Source organism: Oncorhynchus clarkii, chromosome 7 (genome assembly GCF_045791955.1).
Source record: "Oncorhynchus clarkii lewisi isolate Uvic-CL-2024 chromosome 7, UVic_Ocla_1.0, whole genome shotgun sequence".
In the NCBI taxonomy this organism is placed as follows: domain Eukaryota; kingdom Metazoa; phylum Chordata; class Actinopteri; order Salmoniformes; family Salmonidae; genus Oncorhynchus; species Oncorhynchus clarkii.
The window spans coordinates 55835925-55845462 of record NC_092153.1 but is presented as its reverse complement, the minus strand read 5'-3'; the positions used below and the strand labels follow the sequence as shown (position 1 = coordinate 55845462).

Sequence of the window (9538 nt, the reverse complement as noted above, 5' to 3'; positions counted from 1 at the left end):
TCATCCACACCATCTGAATAATAGAGTATCATCTCTTACAGTCCACATCAACATTAATATTATTAGACAGTGTTTCCATATAAAGTATACTTTTTATACAAATCATATATTATCACAGCTCTCCAACCTCTCCAGGATTGTTTCATGATCTGTTAGTGCCTCCATCCCTCGTCCCCCATCTCTTTCAGTCAGACAGACGTATACAGACAGTCAGGAGGAACAAGAGGCGTCCTCCTGTAAACCCATTAATCCCAAAAAGCAACCCTCTTTCTTCCTTCCCCTAATGTTAAACTGGAGTCCCATCCTTGGGAGGAGTTTCTGTCCCACCCTCACTGCTAGGGGCTGCATCAGTTTGGGCTACACCCTCTACCCCTCCCCCCGAGGTGTTACCACTGCTTCGACACCCTCCCCTTTGGCCGGGAAAGTCCCCTCCTCCGCAGGCAGGGTGGTACTGTCTGAGGAAGGTGGGGCTGATTCTGCAGGTAGAGGCACCTCCAATTTCAGCTCCTCCCGCTTGACAGGGGTCTCCGGTCTGCTGTCCATGTCCAGGACCGGGTTGAGTACTCATGAGGCTGTGGTGGCTCCCATAGAAGTAGAGCCTATATTGCTGCTGTCTACTGGTCCAGCGCTGGGAGAGGCTGTGCTCTTGGCCCCAGCCTCCCCGTGTAGACAGTCCATCTTCTGGAGGTGCTGCCGCACGGCGTCGTCCACCCGAGCATCAATCATGGGCTCCGTTAGGACGCCGTCCTCTGAGGAGTATGCTGCCGCCTACAGGAGGACATTAATTATTACATTAAATCTAAATAAAATATTTTATCATTACAGTTCTTGTCCACAGAATGAGTCTCACAGGAGAGATGAACATGACACAGCAGAAGGGGAGGAACAGTGACATACATAGTGATCCACTTCCCAGCTCTGCTTCTATAAATAGTTGGGAGAATAAATGGGTCTGGACTTCCTTGGTAACCAAATCACCTTGGGTCAGAATTGCCTGCTGTGGCCATCCCTAAGCTTTCATCTATCTATGACCCTCTACACAGGCTCTCCTAACAAATCATTTATGTCAAATTGGCATAATTGGACAATTCTGGTTGTTATCGTTTCAAAAAGCTCAGCAGAAAGCATTGACCTATGAACAACATACCTGCCAGGCCACACCCAGTTTAGAGATCTCTCTGCCCGACATGCCCTCTGCCCGCTCAGCGATGTCTGAGCACTTCTGACCATAGTCAAATTGAGCCAGCTTCATTCTCCTGCAGGGACAAACAGAGACAGGAACATGGAGACAGAGGGATTACAGACAGACACGGATCTGAATGACAACCTGTCTGGCAGAATGGAAACAGGTCTGCGTTATGAGGTTTGTCTGACTCTTATCTGGGGAGCCACTCCTTAAGTGGCCAAGCTCCCTCCACCAGCTGGCTCGGTTGTCTGAGTGTTGTTGAGCCTGGTCCAGCTTCCTGTGCCCGGTGTGTAAATCTCCCCCTGCCCCTCTGACTCTCAGGCCCTCAAAGCCCCACTGTAATTAGTGACTCAGCATGGCTACGGCTGACTGGGATCCTGCTGCTGCTTACTGCTGGGACACCTGCTCTTAAAGACCTGCTCCTGACACTCCACAGACAGAGCTTATTTTGAAGAAAAATAGAGAGAGGGGCCTCCTTCCACCCAGGCACTCAAAAGTTAATGCCCGTCCACATGTGTGCGTGGGTAGGTGTGTGTGTGTGTGTCAAGGAATGTGGATGACTCCAAGTATGTCTGGGAGTAGTTAATTACTTGGCATTAGAACTTGTTCCATTATACATCCCAGTGTGTGTGTGCTTGTGAGAGTGCCCTATTTAAACCTGTGCTGCTGTGCTGTGTGGGCGTAACGCTGTATGACTCACCGTCTCCCCTCTGTGGCAGGCTCAAGCACGTACCTGTCAAAGTACATGTACACCAGCCTCTCATCAGGACCCGGCAGGGAAAAGTTGACTATCTCATCAATGCGGTCGTTGATGGCCCAGTCAAACTGCTCCAGCTGGTTACTAGCCAGCACCATACTAGCCAGCATCATGAACCTGGAGGAAGACAACACACCAGTGGGCTACTAGGGTTAGAATGCTGTGGTATTTGAGGAAGTTTGTACATCAGAATTCAGGGTATTGGGCATAGATATGGTGAATTTAGAGTGAATGAGGACTGACGTTGCTCTGCTCTCCAGTGCGGTACAGGAATGTGTTCAAAGTTGCTCTGAGCTCTTCACTGATCTTCTCCTGCAAACAAAAATTTTATTTTCCAATATTTCAACAAGATCTTTGTTTTTGCTATCATTTCAATACAGGAAGATACAAATACCTGGGTTCAAATAGTATTTGAAATAGCTCAATTACTTTCATACATTCGAAGTAAGTACTCAGATATCTTATATTTGAAAAGGCAAGTAGTTGAATATTTTACTTTATTTGGAAATACACTTGGAAAGTATTTGAAAATAAAAAATAAATATATATTTGATAATGCATTTAATCCAGATATTTGAAAATAGTATTTAATAGAGGTATTTGAAAATACAATTTGGTAAAGTACTAATTTTATTTTTTACAAATAACCATTTAAATACTCAAATAAAAGTTATTGTTTTGGCCTGTGTATTGTAAAATACTCAAACACACAGAAAAGGGTATTTTAAATACCAGATACTCAAATACATATGTATTTGATCACAGGTTGTACACAACACACTTACGGTAGATCTCTTGCAAAGGAATGCAATCGGCTTCATCAACAAACAGCAACAGGCTGTGTCAGACAGGACACAGGATGGCATTAGCAGAGCTGCACTGGTCTTAATTCGTTCTCTGTATATCATTTCAAGTACATGTCTGTTTATGGCAAGTTAAAATGTATATTATGTAGATACTTACGTTACATGGTTATATCATGGTTACATTTACATTAAGTTCTATCAATAGTATGATAGCACTGCAAGTGAGGGTAGCATACCCACGGCGACTGGTGTTGGCCCAGTCAAAGACTTTGTGCATGGCGGTGACGCCATCACGGCCCAGGGGCGCCACATCTCCACCCGTCATGATGGCATAGTCCATCCCAGAGTACACGGCTAGCTTCTACTCAAACCACAGAGAGACAGTTACCAACATAACACCTCTTGTCAAAGTCAAGGTGATTCTGTAAGGGGCCTACCTTAGCGTCTTTCCAGTACCTGGGGGGCCGTACATGAGGATGTTCCTGTAGAGCCCCCTGTTCTGCCGTGTGTTCCTAGTTGCTATGGCGATGTCACGTACACGCTCTTCTAAGTTAGGCTGTGGGGAGTGGAGGGAATCATTCATATCAGGGAGATCAACATTTTGTCTCAAAGCAGGGCTGCAAAAACATATATTCACTCTACACAAGATGTGTACACAGCATTCTCTATTAATGTCTCTTTAATACATGTGCTGGGTATAATATCTGCCAGGTATAGTTGTGTTGCGACTGTATAAGGTATGACTCTCTGGTGCTCAGGTGTGTGCTGAGTGTTGGTACTCACACTGAGCACTACTCCCTCCAGGGCATCCTGAGGTTTGCTTGTCAGGCGCTTTGAAATCTATAAGAGAGGAAAAATAAGAAAATGTACCTCACCATCACTTCATAGTACTTCTACATACGTGTTTAGCTAACTTAATTTACTTGCAATAAAAAATGTAAAAATAAAACACAAAAAGCATCAGACACAGGACTTCTACAATGCACAGCAGGGCCGCTCTATCTTGGTGGGGTGCTTGATTGCCTCCGCCACAGTGATGCGAGACGTCTCTCTGACCAATGAGGGCTTACCGAGCTGGGCCTCAATGTAGCGCCCTGCCACAGCTGTGGCGTTCCGGGCAGAATATACACCCACAGCCAGCAGTGTCAGTCCTGCCACCTAGTGGTGTGAGGGAACAAATACACTACATTTAGAAACACTCCAACAACAGCTTAGATCAGATATAAATAAACCTTTAAGATATAAGGTACTTATTTAGGAGTCATTGGCAGTTTGCATATTAATGAACATAAATGAGGAAGTAGAGTGGAAGGCAGGTCTCACAGTAGCTGTGACTTTATCCCAGTCTGACAAAGGCCTGGAATCCTTCCCCAAACACAGCACCTGCAGTCCTGAAATATACAAAGACAGTCAGGTATCCAATATAGTATCTTTCTGTATGGTCTGTAATGTAATACACTAAGTCTGTCTCACCGTATAGTCTTGAAGTGGATCTGCTCGCGGATGAGGTCTGCGTTTTCCCGTTCAACACATGCACGTGCTTTAGACTCTGCCTCTACACGTAGCAGCTCATTCTTGTGCCTCAGCTGCATCTCGTGCTCGATTGTTGCTATGTGGAGCGGGTAAATCCGTGGATATAATATCATTATACCATAGCATTGTTGAATACTCATTTCTTATTGGCTTGAAGGACATTCTAGAGCATGCATTATTTCTCTATAGAACACATACCCCCTTATTGATCATCCCTTACACATTTTGTGATTGCCAGACCCCATATTGCTATAATGACCAGTGAAAATCGAAGCAGAACCATATTCCTGGAGGCTATGTGACTGTATTATACGGGGTCAGTACCTTTCCTCATAGCCTCCTGTTTAAGCACAGAGTCCTCCTGTTTGCAAAGGTTGTCCTCATTCAGGGCTTGCTGAGGACACAGAAGAGAGGCGACACTCTGTCAGGTGGACACAGCATTTTCACTCTACTTCTTTCTAGCCTAAACAGGACTGAGTAGATATTGCAGCTAATGTCAGTTGGTCTTACCTGTTGCTTGAGTTGATCATACCTCTGTCTGGCAAGTCTGTCTTGGAACTGTGCTCTCTGTAAAGGGATATGAGGAGACGGTAACCATAGTAACATGTTAGTCGCCCTCTGGTGGACAGATATGTAACCCCTATATGTAAGCTCCTCTCCAGCTCTCATTGTAGCCTGTTTCAGAATTAAAGCTAATTGTGCAAACAATTTCAAGCTCTAAACTTACCGACACAATTGTACTCTCTACAAACTCAAAGACATCTAACAACTACAAAGCAAATGCTTGCTTCTACAGTTTACCCATACCTCTGCATTATGATCCATGCTATGAGCCCATCATTGACTCCATACTCTGCAGTACAATGAATACTACTGCACAATCACCCCTTCTGCAGTATCACTAAACCCTCTCAGTACCAGCTCTCTCACCGATTGATGCTGCTTGGTCTCCTCGCCGACAGTTTTCCTTCTCTCCTCCCCTTGAATACGCAGCTGATCGCCCTTCAGCTGCTTCACTGCTGCCTCATACCCCTTCCACCATCACACACAGAGGGAACACAAATAGCATGATCAGATATTGGATTAATAGTATAATGTATTTGGTGTCCTACACATTACTCTGCATGTGCCTTGTTTAGTGCAACAGTATCTTGATTTCGGTCTTCAAGAGACATACATTTAATTTAATGACAGTAGACTATATTCAAACTAATTAGAAGTTCCAGAAAAATCTACTTAATGTTCTGGAAAATAATGTAATACAAGGTTTTAAACCTGGCTGAATTAAGGTATACTAAATGTAATGTAACTAGAACTATCTGGCAAACTGAACTGTATGGAGGAATACCCTTTGCACCTTTCACCTTGAATGCACTCTCGATCAACTTCCAACATGGATGAAAATGTGCAGCGCAACGTTCAATGTGATACATGTCATTCTCGTTTACTATAGTGTTGTCCTACTGATAGCAGTCATGAAGACTAATTAACTAGATAGATAACAGTGGAAACTAGCTAGGAGATTACGCTATGTAAAAACACCGGCCGGTGTTGCATCAGCATCACTGCTGCGGGTGCATCGCTCTTTCTTTAATGAGTACCAATATGTCTCTAGTTAGCTACTAGTTACACAGTCCTATATAATCTAGTTATCATGCAATACACTTACTAGACTTGTCGAGCTTCTTTACCGCCTGGGTCGCTCGCTCTGGCCCCGTTGGGTCGAAATTGCTCAATTTGTCCTTGGGTTTATCGCCACCACCACCGGAGCTGCCAACCCGTGGAGGGGGTGGCGCTGGAACTGGGAATTCTGAGGGCGCCTCAGGCTGCCCCTTATTCAGGCAGAGCAGCCAGAAAACATCAAATAAACTGCTGGCCCAGGCAGGTGGAAGTGATCAGGCTTGGCAGTCTATCACTACACTTCCTCCACACGCGTGTCATGCTGCCGTCTTTGAACAAGCACAATAAATATAAATAATAATTTAAAAAATTATCCCGTGCTGATTGGTTTGGAAAAACACTATTCCTCTGATTGTTTGTCCTTTGTTGAGATCAAACATATAGCCCATCCGTAAGAGGCTATGGTAGCCGCAGTGGTCTAAAACGTTAAGTCTTATAATAACCCTGAATAACCACACTGGAAGGCCATTTGAGACAATGAATGTGATAGTTGCATCATTTGCGGAGTTTTTTTGTACTTTTGTCAACAGAAGGCATTTTAAATTAATTGCATTTTACATAAGCTTACATTGAGAGCTGTTTAGATTTAAGTAATACATTGCAGTAGCATTTCAGGGAAACCTGAATCTTTTCAAAACGTTCTCGAACAAATTCATTGACAGGAACTAAATACTTATTAACAGTCTATGTAACAGTACTATAATTACTTGGGACAGTAATTTAAAATTATCGTGCTTAGTGGAAGTCCTTTAGTAGTCTGTCTTGAAAACCCTAAATTGAGTCATCTCTCGAGGAGAAAGTGCATCATTTTTTATTTTTTTTATTTTAGCAACAACATCAGAACACTGAATAAGTAGCTAAATGTTTTATTTACTAGACAATGATTTTCCAATCACACATATGTACATAGACACAAGGCATTACAAATGAAGGCCCAGTATTCCCCTGTCAGTCATACCTCTCCTATGAATGCTATCATATTGAGTGAGGTGTGGAGTGATTACTTCAACATCTCTCCAGCAGCCATGATTCAGAAAGGGAGTAATATGGTGGCAGGGCAGCACTGTGTTGATCGTATTGCTAGTAAGGAAACTGGGTTATTAGATGTGTGGGCCCTTGCTGAGATAAGCAAATAGGTGGTATAGAGTCAATTGCAATTGCCTGTGGAGGAGGTGGTTAAATCACTGTAGTGTGACGATGAGTGAGACGACACCAGGAGGCTCTTTGACATCGCCTAACGCTGCAACGAATCCCTCCTGTTGCCTCACCCTAACCAGCTTTGCAAGAGACAGGAATGACTTAGGCTCTGTGATGGCAAGGTCGCTCAGAACACTACTCTGTAAGGGGAGAGAAGAGGAGGGATGGACACAAATCTCAGGAGATCCTAGGAAAGGGCGAGAGAGGATCTGAGTAACAACAGTAAGGGCTAAGGAATGGGATGAGAGGGTTTTTACAGTTCAGTATATACAATCGTGTGACAACATTCACTTTGTACCATTCATCCATATTTGTTAATAATATTTACAATTTTCAGTGAATCCCCTCCAGCTAAGGTTTTTCTGTTCTACGATAAGTGTCTGCTGTGCTCTGATTACATATGGTTGTGAGCTGGAGCAACATTGTAAATCAAACCTTGGGAACAAAAATGCCTTACAGAGGTGTACTGAATTATCACAAGCTGGAACGGAGAGATAGTGTGGTAAATAGGTTAAGACATATTGTAGGCCAGGGTTCTCCAACTGGTGGCCCGTGGGAGATTTTATTTGGTCCCCCAACTTTTATTTAATTTTTTAGTTGGACATGAAAGACTAAAAAATACCAGCTATTCAGCTCCAAGTGATTTACATTTTTTAAATCTGTTCCAAAGTATTCCCATGCATGCACAACTATACATGAGATGCACTAACTGGACAAAAGTATGTGGACACCCCTTTAAATTAGTGGATTCTGCTATTTCAGACACACCCATTGCTGATAGGTGTATTACATCGAGCACACATCCATTCAATCTCCATAGACAAACATTGACAGTAGAATGGCCCGCACTAAAGAGCTCAGTAACGTTCAACGTCGCACCGTCTTAGGATGTCACCTTTCCAACAAATGTCTGCCCTGTTAGAGCTGCACTGGTCAAATGTAAGTGCTGTTATTGTGAAGTGGAAACGTCTAGGAGCAAGTAGTAGGCCACACAAGCTCACAGACTGCGAGCCAGGCCTAATCGCCCAAAATCTGTGCCTGACCTCACTAATGCTCGTGGCTGAATGGAAGCAAGTCCCAGTAGCAATCTTCCAACATCTAGTGGAAAGCCTTCCCAGAAGAGTGGAGGTTTTCATAGCAGCAAAGGGGGGGGGGGGGGGGACCAACTCCATATGAATGCCCATGATTTTGAAATGAGATCTTTAATGACCAGGTGTCCACATACTAGTGTATATGTGATTATATACAAATGTAAACTAGATTTGAAATGATGTTTTAGTAAAATGTTATATCTGTTTGGGCTTCTTGTGGTCAATTTGCTGTCTACAAATGATTTGTAATTATATTCCGGCCCCGTGACCATCCGCTCCAGAAAACAAATTGTCCCGTGGCTGAATCTAGTTGATGATCCCTGCTGTTGGCCTACTGTACTGATGTTCACCAGGTTGTGCATAAGGGTGGGGTACTTCATGCCGTGCTCCCGTGAAGCAGCCTCGATGTGTGAGATCCATAGCTGGTGAAAAGCATTGTTTTAGGTTCTCACTCACAATAGCACACATCTACATGTAGCTGATTTATCATAAGCACATGATAATGACAGAGGAGAGATCTCGATGACATGTAAGGGTGCACATATAGATCCAGGGTATTGCATAGCTAGAACATCAAATTAGATGTATCAATGACATGGCTATATTTCTGACCATTCTCTTACTTATATGCATGTTACGTCATTTGATCTTGCGAGCCTTGGTGGCATATACAAAGGCCCTTTGTACTGCCAGCCTGTAGCATCTGTTCTTTCTACCTCTGAAATGTTGATGGACCCACAGATAGAAGAGAAATACAGATGATAGGAAAGGGCAAAAAGGGTGACAATACACTACAAGGGTATCAGGGTTGTTTGGGGTGAAGTTCATTTGAACTGACCATACAGGATGTTAATTGAAACTCATTAAACCATATTGCACAATTTTAATGAATCCCCTGATTTTACAGGATTAAGATAGAATTAAACCCAAATGGAAAGGTACATTAGTTTTTAGTTCATGAACGTTAATTGGCTGATGATGACCTCCGCAGATGCGGAAGGCCGCCATAGGCATATTGACATGAAGCCCATGTAAAACATATCTCTACCTTAAATTTACAGATTTTGACTGGGATGTTTGTATTATTTTACTTGGTGCTTCATCAGTAGACTAGTTGTTTTTTTTAACCACCTTGCAAGCTAACTCGGCAAGAGGTGAGTAGGCCTATGTGTATTTATAACAGCCCTAAAATTGGAACAGTCCTCTCTTTGGAATGAGACTTGCTAGCCCTGAACTGTGTGCCAGGCAGTTTTTTGTTAAATTAGCCAAATGCTTCGTCTGTAACTAG

The 9538-nt window shown here is 43.3% G+C and overlaps 1 pseudogene; it reads right to left on the bottom strand.

Moving 5' to 3' along the window:
* Positions 1-274: 274 nt before the first annotated feature.
* LOC139412619 (ATPase family AAA domain-containing protein 3-like) lies at positions 275-8630 on the bottom strand (annotated as a pseudogene).
* Between the last annotated feature and the right edge of the window lie 908 nt (positions 8631-9538).